The sequence below is a fragment of the Aedes albopictus genome, chromosome 3, assembly GCF_035046485.1.
Source record: "Aedes albopictus strain Foshan chromosome 3, AalbF5, whole genome shotgun sequence".
Classification (NCBI taxonomy): Eukaryota; Metazoa; Arthropoda; class Insecta; order Diptera; family Culicidae; genus Aedes; species Aedes albopictus.
In genome coordinates, this window is record NC_085138.1 from 79,125,210 (window position 1) to 79,137,645 (window position 12,436).

General features: G+C 38.0%; 1 long non-coding RNA gene across 1 annotated transcript; it reads right to left on the reverse strand.

Annotated features, from left to right (window-relative positions):
• Positions 1-270: 270 nt before the first annotated feature.
• Positions 271-7,090, reverse strand: LOC134289969 (uncharacterized). The gene is made up of 2 exons (XR_009998770.1): positions 3,301-7,090; positions 271-3,240 (listed from the first exon to the last, which is right to left on the reverse strand). It is a non-coding gene; the product is annotated as an uncharacterized LOC134289969 (long non-coding RNA).
• Positions 7,091-12,436: the final 5,346 nt, after the last annotated feature.

Genomic DNA, 12,436 nt, shown 5'->3' on the forward strand with positions numbered 1-12,436 from the left:
TAATTATGAGTAAACCTTAAAATTGCTGTATTTCAAAATGTTTTATTTATTTTGTAAATTAAATTCAATTACATTGTTCATTGACCATCAGAAAAGCCCATGACATGATTGTATATTTAATTTTTCATGGATCTTGCCACCTCTCGTACTTTCTTCTTGGCGTGCTTCATAAGGTTTTGGACAACCGTTCCGACGATGGTTTTGCATACGTTGACCCAGTTTTTCTTGAATTTTGTGACGTCCTCTGCTATCCTTTTTCCGTAGTTTCCCTTTCATCAAAGTTAACTATTTCTCAATGGGCCTTATTTACGGGCAATTTAGAGGATTCATTGCCTTTTCCACAAATTGAACATTGTTTACTTCATACCTGTCAAAGGTGTCACGCGCATAGTGGCAGGATGCCAAATCCGGCCAAAGTAATGTAGGACCTTTGTGCTTTCAGATGAGTGGCAGAATATGTTTCTGGAGACATTCCTTCCGGTATATTTCGACGTTCATACCTGGGACGGTGAAGAAAGGTGACGATTTCATACCACATTGACAAATTGCTTGCCTAACCAACACATTTTCCCATTTTTTTCGCAAAAAATCGATTTCTCCCAATTCGTAACATCCGTGCCATGCTTAACAGAGAAAATTCGTGCCCCTGGAAATACCTTCACGGAGAGAAATCAAACTAGTTTGAAGCAACCACAATTTTAGTTGACGTTCAAAGTCTAAATTTGGTTGTTCCAAGGTAAACAATTATTTGTTTCTATGTTGTGGTCGCGATTGAAACAAATGATTTTTCCAAGTATTTTTTGCCCACAGGATTTGTTTCTTCCAAAGTAGTACTTGCTTAGATACAAACCATGATTACAATTTTAATCAATCGCTGGCATGTTTATTTTTACCAAATGTTAGGTTGACGAAAATAGCTCATGGTTGACAAATACAACCTAGATCTTAGGTTGGATTAAATTAATAGAGGCAACAAAAATTACCTAAAAATTTGGTTGGGTGAAATCCAAGCTAAGAAAAAGTTCGAAGCGAACTAAAATATTAGTTTGTTCACACCACACCTAGTTGCGTCGCGTCGGCCGGATTCTTTGCTGTTTCATTGTTGTCATCGTGCGAGTTATCGTGTACATGGGAGCAAGATTGGAAGTTCGATTGGCGAGCTGGTCGAGCATTTGCGACCATTTCAGGACAGCTGTATCATCTGGAGGCGCCTCAGAAAAACCTTCAGCGTACGGGTAAGTTTCATAATTAGTTCATGATTTTTTTTATCTCAATTAGTTTTGAACTCTTTCCAGATTATAACAAGGAAGGCGCATCCAATAACCGATAAATGTTCCGCCCGGCTTTTGCGTACTCAGGCGCAATTTGCGAGATTCGACGCTTTTCTTGGGGCGGAGATCATGGTTTCGGAAATCCACCTGATCCGGACACTAAATGGCTACCGCCGTCGCCGTCACCGTCAACAGTCCGCTACTCCGTTACTCGTTGCAGTCTCTGGGACCATCAGAATCCTAACCCTGACCCTGAATTACAGAAGTGGATTGATTTGTGGTACCGTGACATCACTTAATTCCATCCACTTTTTTCGGTTCCTACTTCCATTCACGCCATTCGTTTTGCATGATGTGAATGGAATTAGGAACCAAAAATGTAATTGGAATTGGGTGATGTCTCGGTACACAAAATGTAAGCCAAATAGGATAAATAATAACGTTTTCCTATAGGAATAAACGAAAGATTGGCACGAATATTCGTTGTTTTATTTTTTCATTATTTTTTTATAAAAAACGATAAGAAGAAGATGGAGGGTTAGGGAAGCGTGATCACACAAAATAATTTCAACAAACTTTTTGTTAAATTTGAACTGCAGTGTTTGTTTGTTTGTAGCTGATTTTTGCTAGATTGAAACTACACAATCTGGCTGAAATAACAAATGTTCTAGTTTGTTTCGAGAGCTGTCAAAACACAACAACCAAAATAATGGTAAGTTTTAACAAAATTTGGTTGAATTAACCTACTGAACCCTCAAAACAGTTACATAATAATTTAGTTAGCTTTAACCAACGCCACCAGTTGAAAGAAACTAAGATTTTGTTTGTGCAAAAATCAACCTTGAAATTAGGTTGGATCTTGCTAAATTTTGTTTGCATTTACCAAATATTTTTCTCCGTGTTGTAGTCCAATTTGACATACGTTTCATCATCCATGAATATGCACAGCACATGCAATTTTTGCTCAAAACATCGTCGTACAGCTTCCAAGCCTGAGTTTTCACATAATCCGCCAGAATTTGACTGCGTTTTGGACATTTCTGTTTTGGGTAGGTCTTCGGGGAATTACGCTCCATGGCGCGTTGAACCATACACGGAGAAAAATATTTGGTAAATGCAAACAAAATTTAGCAAGATCCAACCTAATTTCAAGGTTGATTTTTGCACAAACAAAATCTTAGTTTCTTTCAACTGGTGGCGTTGGTTAAAGCTAACTAAATTATTATGTAACTGTTTTGAGGGTTCAGTAGGTTAATTCAACCAAATTTTGTTAAAACTTACCATTATTTTGGTTGTTGTGTTTTGACAGCTCTCGAAACAAACTAGAACATTTGTTATTTCAGCCAGATTGTGTAGTTTCAATCTAGCAAAAATCAGCTACAAACAAACAAACACTGCAGTTCAAATTTAACAAAAAGTTTGTTGAAATTATTTTGTGTGATCACGCTTCCCTAACCCTCCATCTTCTTCTTATCGTTTTTTATAAAAAAATAATGAAAAAATAAAACAACGAATATTCGTGCCAATCTTTCGTTTATTCCTATAGGAAAACGTTATTATTTATCCTATTTGGCTTACATTTTGTGTACCGAGACATCACCCAATTCCAATTACATTTTTGGTTCCTAATTCCATTCACATCATGCAAAACGAATGGCGTGAATGGAAGTAGGAACCGAAAAAAGTGGATGGAATTAAGTGATGTCACGGTACCACAAATCAATCCACTTCTGTAATTCAGGGTCAGGGTTAGGATTCTGATGGTCCCAGAGACTGCAACGAGTAACGGAGTAGCGGACTGTTGACGGTGACGGCGACGGCGGTAGCCATTTAGTGTCCGGATCAGGTGGATTTCCGAAACCATGATCTCCGCCCCAAGAAAAGCGTCGAATCTCGCAAATTGCGCCTGAGTACGCAAAAGCCGGGCGGAACATTTATCGGTTATTGGATGCGCCTTCCTTGTTATAATCTGGAAAGAGTTCAAAACTAATTGAGATAAAAAAAATCATGAACTAATTATGAAACTTACCCGTACGCTGAAGGTTTTTCTGAGGCGCCTCCAGATGATACAGCTGTCCTGAAATGGTCGCAAATGCTCGACCAGCTCGCCAATCGAACTTCCAATCTTGCTCCCATGTACACGATAACTCGCACGATGACAACAATGAAACAGCAAAGAATCCGGCCGACGCGACGCAACTAGGTGTGGTGTGAACAAACTAATATTTTAGTTCGCTTCGAACTTTTTCTTAGCTTGGATTTCACCCAACCAAATTTTTAGGTAATTTTTGTTGCCTCTATTAATTTAATCCAACCTAAGATCTAGGTTGTATTTGTCAACCATGAGCTATTTTCGTCAACCTAACATTTGGTAAAAATAAACATGCCAGCGATTGATTAAAATTGTAATCATGGTTTGTATCTAAGCAAGTACTACTTTGGAAGAAACAAATCCTGTGGGCAAAAAATACTTGGAAAAATCATTTGTTTCAATCGCGACCACAACATAGAAACAAATAATTGTTTACCTTGGAACAACCAAATTTAGACTTTGAACGTCAACTAAAATTTTGGTTGCTTCAAACTAGTTTGATTTCTCTCCGTGTACCAACAGTCGTTTCACACTTTTTTGCTTAATCTCTAATGGATACCTCCTATTTTCCTTCAACGATTTTGCATGTTTTGCTGTCCAAATTTGACTTGGACGCACCTGTTTTTTGCCGCGTCCGGGTAAGTCTTTCAGTGTGTTATGCATACCGAGTCGAGTCAAGTACAAGACACTGAAGACGACCTTACAGTTGAGGTCGAAATACGTAGGGTGGGGCGGGGCAAGATGGGTCGCGGGGCAAGGTGGGTCAGTGCCATTTTCGGGCGCATTACTTATGTTTTGATTATCCCTCTAATACCCAAATTTTTTATTTTGATCTAAATATCATTTTTCGTCATCTAAAATCGATTTAAACATGTTTTGGAAGATGATTCTTTTTAATTCTCGATTTCGTGAATTTCAGTTTTTGATTTTTCTAATTTTTATTTTTGAACATCCCCACACTTTTATATTTTTCCTAGAAGCCAATTAGGGGAACGGATTTTTTGAGATGAAAACATTTTGAGATTTTATGATTATTGTTGAAATATTATTATTTTAATTTTTTTTCACAGAAAATTCTATTTTCCATGTAATTTTAAGGAAAATAATTTTAGAGTGTATTCGATTCCCTTAAACTATTAAACAAGGATAGAATGATTTGGGAAAAATTTAAAATATGTTAATTGAAGCGATTCAATACAAAATAAACAATGACTTCTAAAAGGTGACTAAAACATCAATTTTTCAAGGATTTTTAAAAAATGTAAATACGCTTTAAAATACACCAAAAACCATTTGGAGATATACAGAACTGTCCTAAATATCAGCCAAAAATATAAAAAAAATGATTTTCCACGAAACAAAAATTACAAAAATGCTCAAACTATACCCCGTCTAAAGGCGGGATTGGGTATTAGAGGGTTATGTTAATAATTTTGTTAGATGACCAGCATGAATATACAAAAGTTTGGAGCATTGATTGAAAAATTATTCACTCTCATTGGAATTAAAAATAAAATGGTTTTTAGCCATTTTTCTTATGTGATACATTCCATATAATCCCCATATAAACGGCCGCGGGGCAAGATGGGTCACCTTCAATTTTGAACGTATTTTTGGAGCATTCCAAAGTTGGTGGGGCTGGCTCACCGACACTTCCGGTTCGCTTTAGTGCTTTATGCATCATTGTGGCCAGGTGTTGCTCTAGTTTTTCCAACTGTATTGTAAAGCATGAGCGGTGATCCTTGGCATTCTTGTGTAAATTGGAGTAGGTACTCGAAATGTTGATCGATCACCGATTATTGCTGGCCGATGCAGTGGAAAGTTTGTCTTAATACGTATCAATCGTCTCTGACAAACGAGAAAAACTGACCTCACTGATTACCTGTCTCTGAGCCAAATTTGGTATAGAGTCTTCAGTTTCCGATTAATCGCTTCATGTTTGATGGAGGTTTTTAATCCAATGGGTTATATAGCCGCTATCCGAATGAAGAGAGTAATGTTCCGCGTAGGACTATTTTTGGTCATTGTCCACTAAGCGCATAACTATGTTAGGGTCAAGATTAGGATGAAATCATTGGTAAAATATAACAACACTTTTTAGTTTGTGTAGTTAGTTGAACTAGTGTTAACTTTTTATTGGGACATTTTCTGTAGGTTTATTCTGGATTACAATGCATTAGCCTCCCTTTAACTGAATTATTTTATAACAGTAAACAACATTATTCCTTCTTGATAAAAGATGTATGGACATAGAATTGCCAAACTATACATCTGATCAGATATTTTTCCGGTATTAAATTTTGGGTAGAGAGTTAAACACCTACGGAAAATAGTTTTTCAATGCCAGACAAACATCACATGAACACAGCTACCAATGTACCAAACTGTCTTCTCATTTCGCCGCTTCCTATCCTCAATTGAACTTATCTGACACTAGTTAGGACTGTCTGTGGGAGATCCGGGTTTCTAATTCTGTGTAGGACTTGTTAAAACGGGATGCCTGATATGTACTGCGGACAAATGGGCTGGAAGTACTGAGCAATCACAATTACTGTCGTACTAATCATATTAAATGCATGCTTTTCTACTTACATCCCGAACGTCGCCAACCGGCAAAGAGGACATGACGAAAAACGCGAGATGGCCCTAACAAAAACTAGAAAGGCGATGAAAATGGTCACCGATGCAACGATATGGAAACAAAATAGATGAGAAATTATCGACCAAATCATAATCTATGAACATATCGCTAATGTTCTTTATCATTCTTTCTTTTTCTCGTTTCAGCAACAAAATCGAAACCTCTCTACTATCTCTTCATTTTCTACCTCTTCCCATCCTAGTCCCACATCTTCCTATATCCTCTACCTTCTCTATTCAATGTATCTGACACTTGTTGGGACTGGTAAGGGCTTGTTCACAAATGTCATAACGCTCGAGGGGGTGGGTGGGTGTCCATCGTGGTGTTACAGCTCGAACAAATAATTTTTCTTCCCATACAAACAGTGTTACGAAGGGGTGGGTGGGTGTTAAAATAGGCCAATTGTGGCGTTATGATATTTGTGAATGAACCCTAACGCCAGCGCCTGCCTGTGGAAGATCCCGGTGTGCTAATTCGGTGTAGGACATGTTAACGGGGGAGGCTTAGTAGGTCCACATCTGCCTACAAGCAGATGGGCTGACAGTTGTCGGCCTGGGTGTGGACTGAGCAATTACAATTACAATTACAATTTTTGGAGCATTCCAAAGTTATTTATTTTTTATTACAAGACTATCTCATAAATGACTTCAATCAAGCGGAATAAACGCTCAAAATTATAACATAAAATTATGATATTTTTTTAGTGAAAACATCGATTTTCAAGTCGCCTTAGGACCACTCAAATCGTAAAGTTTTTTATATTCCAAATAAATTTATAAAATGTTCACTAGTAGCTCTTGTTTACTCAGTATGGATATGGAGCATATATGAATGCCGAACAAATCTCATATTTTGACGTTTTTCGTTGAGAAAATGTGAATTACTTAAAAGGTGACCCATCTTGCCCCGCACTTTTTTCACGGTGCAAAATCGATCACTTTTTAAAATTGCTTGTTTAACGTCATATTTTGTATTTAATAAACTTTTTATCGACTTTTAGCATAGCTAACTAGTGTAATAAAGAGTAGCGGACGAATACAAACCAATACGATTTGTATTTACAAAGTTATGGTGATCCATCCTTAGGTGACCCATCTTGCCCCGCCTCACCCTATCTGTCAAAGGATGCAAATTCTTAGTGGAATTCAAAGGAACAGTACTTAACGCGATTTTCTTTTTTATTTACATACCGAATCGTTTGATAGCATTTTGGACAACAAAAACCCTAACACATTCAATTCTTGCTAATTTTCTTAGCGATGATCATTTTTCCTTGCAGTGTCTGGTCACAATCGATTTTCGCTTCTCCTCCGTAAACCCTCGCATTGTTCCACTTGAGGAAAAACTTTAGCTTTTAATGAAAGTTATCGTTTGTTTACAACGTTAGCAACACATAGACACAAAGCAGTTAACAAAATAAGGCATAGTCTTTTTAATACAGAGCCTCAAAGGTGTACTCATAACACAGCGCAACATTTTTTTTTTGTCTCAAGAGAAAACTTAGGGGTAGGCGGGGCATAATGAGCAGCTTAAGCATGTTGCCACCAAATCCAGTAAATTAAGCGCAATCAATGTGTAATTTTGACGTATAATCCTCATTTGAACCTTATCTGACAAAAACTAATCGTTGAAATTTCGAATATAGCTATAAATGTTGCAAAATTTAATGTTTTTAAAAACGTATAAAATTGTGGATTGCGTTTTAGAGGTGCGGCATAATGAGCACCCTAGGTGGGGCAGGATGATCAATCCCTGTTTTGTACACAATCAAATGTTAACTGACTGTTCTTGTCAATGATAAAGCGTACCGGCAACAACCAATAAGAATTTGAGGGGATTATGGGCTTTAATTTGTAGGGAACGGTGGGGTTCCATGGAGTTTACTATTAAAGCATTTTTAAACGGTGATAATTAACAGATACTGATTTTTTAAAGCTAATAAATTGAAAATTAATGATAAAACCTTACTATATGCATCGTAACAGAGAAACCCAAAAGTGAAAATTGTTTGTTTAAAATGTTAAAATTTTTCATCATTTTTCCATCAGTTGCTCATTCTGCCCCACCCTACTATCAACTTTTTAAAGTATATTTTTTTAACAAAATAATTATACAAATATTTTGAAAGTGTTACAAATACATTTCATTGACCCAGTAAACATCAAGAAATTTGATAGATACCCATTACTTTCTTATTTTGATTCCAAAACCTTATTTTAGGTCAGCTTATTCTTATAATATTTCCCCAGTATAGGACCACTTCACGCATTTTGACTATTTTTTCAAAGCAAACGGCTTTTTTGACAAATGTTTCGTCATCAATTCATTGGATTTGAGGTAATTAAACTACAATCAAGCAATTTGTTTTGAAAGTTTGGAAATTTACAGTGAAAATACAAGGTGCTCATTATGCCCCACCTGCTCATTATGCCCCGCCTTCCCCTATGTGTCTTCGAAGGATTTTGGGCCGCTGAATCCGAATTCGGGCTCAGATTTGCTCTAACTCGTCACAATTTTGAGCTATACCTCAATTTATCGCGCAAAATATGCGGTTTTGGGCTTTTTTGACTGCAAGCCATTAAGCAAAGAATTTTTTTAAGCAATCAAAAGGTTAAGGGGAAAGGAAGCCGTGAGCCCGAGAATAATCTGTGATCAACCGCCGTTTTAAAATTTATGGGATGAACCTGTTATGATAATGAACCAGCTACCACTACACGCGCAATTTAGAAGAACGAGTGTTTCTTTTACCGGAAAAGTATTGATATCTGTTATTTCGGAAAAAAACTGCAAAATTAATATTTTATCGAAATCAAAATAGCAGACCCATTATAGTGTTTAGAACATAGTAAACAGTGAAATAAATAATATAAGACATATTGAGAGATCTTTCGTGCATCTACAAGAAAAAAATAAAAGAATAATGTTTATTCAAAAGTAATATTAGAACAATTCATGTTTTTGATGAGAAAAAAAATAGAACAATAGTAAGAATAATAATGAAATTCATACCCTAGATATGCAGAAAAATAAGCAAGAATAATTATTGCGGATTGATTACGAAAACTGAAGAAAATAATCAGGCATACAATTACAAAATGGTCGATACTCATATAATCATCATTTTGTAATCTGCCGCATTGCCAATATTCGATGAAATTACAGTTTCTATATGCCTCCAATGAGTGCTGCATAGCAATAATTGTCAATGATCTTTTGAATTCTCTAGTCAGTCACACCGGTCAAACGGAAAAGAAAAACCACAACCGCACCCTAGTCTTAGAAATGAACTCGATCCTTCCGAACGCAGCGTAGGACATGCATGTGTTGATGCGCTGTTGCGGGTGCGGGCGTTGCACCCAAGATTATTTGATTTTTTTATATGAAAGTATAAACTTTTGTATATGCCAAAAGATTCCTTATAAAATTTCCGATCTGATGGTGCAATTTAGAACACTGAAAAAATAAGTTCATAGCATACTTTTTGCTTTTCCAATTCGAGCGCAAACGTTCCCCGCTGTAACAGCAGCATGCGGGTGCGAGGTGAGAATTGAAAATCCAGCCAGCCAACAACAAAAGCGTAATGTGTTCATCTCATCGAACGGTACATTCATTTTCTGTTTCGACGGACCGGGCGGGCGGGTATGGTACTTGCTAACACAACACGTGATAGTTAGTTGAAATGGGAAATTCTTTCAACACTTTTTTTTTTAATATGTCGGCAATAATTACATACGTTCTTTTATTGAAAGAACATTTCAGTAACAAATTTTGAAAACGACGTATAATCAATGGTGTAGCATTGATTATACGTCGTTTTCAAAATTTGTTACTGATTTTATGTATGAGAAAAAATAATCAGTGAACGATTTTCTAGAAATGACATATCTTTTTGAATATTTTTTCATTATTCTGATGATATTGAATTTCTTATCATCTTTGGGCTTGCAAAGATATACCAAAGATTGGTAAAATGTCGAGGATTCCCCAGAGGAAACACCTGGAGGATTCTCTGGAGGGCGCTTCTGAAGGATTCCCCAGAAGGGACTCTCAAAAGATTGCCCAGAGAGAACTAGAGGGAAAACCTGTAGGATACCCCAGAGGGAACTCCTGAAGGATTCTCTAAAGAACATGTTCCCTGTGGAACAGGAGGTTCATTAGGGAATCCTCCAGGAGTGCCCTCTGTGAATTTCTCAAACAGTTTGCACTGGAGATTCCTCGAGGAGTTTCGCCTGGGAATTCCTCCAGGAGTTCCTTCTCAGATTTCCTTCAGGAGTTCCTGCAGACTTTCCTCTGTAGATTCTTTCAGAAGTTCCCTCTGGAGATTACTCCAGGAATTCCATCTAGAAATACTTCAGGAGTTTCATCAGTGAATTCCTCCTTTCTCTCCAGGAGTTCTTTCTGGAGTGTTCCATTCCCACTGGGGATTCCTCCAGGTTTTTATCTGGGTATACCTCCAGGAGTTCCATATGGAAATACCTCCAGGAGCTTTCTTTGGGAAATTCCTCGAGGAGTTCCCACTGGGAATTCCTCCAGGTGTTCCCTGTGGAAATTATTCCATGAGGTTTATCAGGGAAATCCTCCAAATGTGCCCTTCGTGAATTCCTCAAACAATTTGCTCTGAAGATTCCACCAGAAGTTCCGTCTGGGAGTTCCTCATGGAGTTCCATCTGGAAAATCCTTCAGGTGTATGAACCCAGAAGGAACTCGAGTTATTCCCCATAGCAAACTGCTTGGGAAATGCCTTGAGGGAACTCCTGGAGAAATTCTTCAAAGAAAACTTCTTTAGGGATTCCCCAGTTTGAACTCCTGGAGGAATTTCCCATTGGGAACTCCTGGAAGAAATCATCAGACGAAATTCCTGCAGGAATTCCCTAGAGGTAACACCTGCAGGAATTAACCGGAGGAAACTCCTGGAGAATACCTGGATAGAACTACTGCAGGAATTAATCAGAAGAAACTTCTGCAGGATTCGTAGATAGAACTCCTGGAGGAAACCTCAGAGAAAACTCCTGGAGAAATTACAAGCTGGAACTTTTGGAGGAATTCACAAAAGAGAATTCCTGAAGGAATCCTTAGAGGGAACTGCTTGAGGAATTCCCAGAGCGAGTTCCTTGAGGAATTCCAAAGTTCCTTTTTAATCCACAAGTAAGTTTTTTTCTGGTAATTCCTCCAGGAGTTCTTTCTGGGGATTGCTTCAGGGGTTTCATCTGAAGATTTATTCAGAAATTTCTCCTGGGCATTTCTCTAAATGTTCTCTCTGGGGAATTTCTACAGGAACTCTCATTGCGGAATTTCTCAACGAGTTTTCATTGGGAATTTTCTCCAGGTGTTCCCTTTGGGGATTTTACCAGGAGTTTTTCTTTGGAGATTCCTCCAGAGGATCCATCTGGGAATCCTCCTGGTGTTCCCTCTGGTTAATTTCTCCAGTGTTCTGTTTTGTAATCCCTGCAGGAGTTTTTTCTGGTTCCTTAGCTCCAAAATTGCTACAAGAGTTCTTTGAAGAATTCTTTTAGGAGCTTCCACTGATAATTTTCTCCAGGAGTGCCCTATGAGAAACTCCTCCAAGAGTTGCCTCTGAAAATTTTGGGAATTCCTTCAAAAGTACCATCAGGGGATTCCTCAAGCAATCCCTTCATGAGAATTCTTCTAGAGGATTCCTCCAGGAATTACTTCTAGAGATTCCTCTTGGTGTTCGATCTGAAGATTCCTCAAGATAATTCTACTGGAGATTTGTCCAGGAGTTCTCTCTGGAGGTATAGCCATGAGTTTTCTCTAGGGACTCCTCCAGGAGCGAACTCCTGGGAATTCCTTCAGGAATTCTTCCAGGAATTCGTCTGGCAATTCCTCCGGGAATTCCTCTAGAAATTTCTTCAGGAACTCATCTGAAAATTCCTCCAGGAATTCCTCTGAAAATTCCTCCAGGAATTCCTCTCGAAATTCCTTCAGGAATTCCTCTGGAAATTCCTCCAAGAATTCCTCTGGGATTTCCTCCAGGAATTCAACTGGGATTTCCTCCAGGAAATCCTCTGGGAATTCTTCCAGGAAATCCTCTGGGAATTCCTTCAGGGATTCCTCTGGGAAATCCTCCAGGTATTCCTGTGGGAATTCCTCCAGGGATTCCTCTGGGAATTTCTCCAGGAATACCTCTGGATATTCCTCTATGAATTCCTCCAGGTATTCCTTTGGGAATTCCTATAGGCATTCCTCTGGGATTTCCTACAGGAGTTCCACATCTATTCCTAGAAGAATTGCTGGAAGAATGCCAAGAAGAATTCCTGGAGAAATTCTTAGAAGAATTTCTGGAGAAATTCTTAGAAGAATTCATAGAGAAATTTCTGAAGGAATTCCCTGAGCAGTTTCTAGAAGAGTTCCAAGAGGATTTCCCTGATCAAATTATGCAGGAATTCGTGGAGCAGTATCTGGAAGATTTCC